The 763-nt window shown below is 43.4% G+C and overlaps 1 protein-coding gene across 8 annotated transcripts in view; it reads left to right on the forward strand.

Annotated features, from left to right (window-relative positions):
* Window positions 1-763, forward strand: part of LOC106879245 (uncharacterized) — an 894,824-nt gene that overhangs the window by 525,424 nt on the left and 368,637 nt on the right. The gene's annotated exons all lie outside the window — the stretch shown is intronic.

The following is a 763-nucleotide window of genomic DNA, read 5'->3' on the forward strand; positions in this document are numbered from 1 at the left end:
TCTCTCTCTCTCTCTCTCTCTCTCTCACGCACTCATACACACTCAAACACAAACACGCATACATATATAAACACACTTTTTGTATAGATCCTTCCATCGTTTGCTCGATCGATCGACAGATTAAGTTAAAGTAAAATGCAAGCTGTTTATGCTGCTTTCTTCTGCTCTCGCATCGTATCGTCTTTTAAACTTCAGAAAATGCTTTACCATGCATAAATACATACATACATGTACTGCTATTTTTATCCCGACCAGGCAGTCCACTAATGCAACACTGCCCAGTGCTTCCCCCTTTTGGAGCAATGGTGCTGTTGCTGTTATGCCCATCCAAGCCAATCGGTCCAATAGCCGAACGCAGTCACTGTTAGTGACTGCTTTCTAGTTAAATCTCCGGCTTTGAAGCTACCCAGGGTACTCTCACTTCGGTATTTCTAATTGAGAAAGGCTAATGAGCTCGAAATATTTATTTCTCTATTGCCCACAGAGGGTGCAAACAAGGACAGACGAATGGATTAAGTCGATTACGTCGACCCCAGTGCCTAATTAGTACTTATTTAATCGACCCCGAAAGGATGAAAGGCAAAGTCGACCTCGGCAGAATTTGAACTCAGAACGTAATGACAGACGAAATACCGTTAGGAATTTTGCCCGGCGTGTTAACGACTCTGCCAGCTCGCCGCCTTAAATGAACTAGAAATATTGCGTTTGGGAATCCGATGGGGACAAGCACTGAGCAGATGTCGTGTTTTTTAACACATTTACC

This window comes from Octopus bimaculoides, chromosome 1, assembly GCF_001194135.2.
Source record: "Octopus bimaculoides isolate UCB-OBI-ISO-001 chromosome 1, ASM119413v2, whole genome shotgun sequence".
In the NCBI taxonomy this organism is placed as follows: domain Eukaryota; kingdom Metazoa; phylum Mollusca; class Cephalopoda; order Octopoda; family Octopodidae; genus Octopus; species Octopus bimaculoides.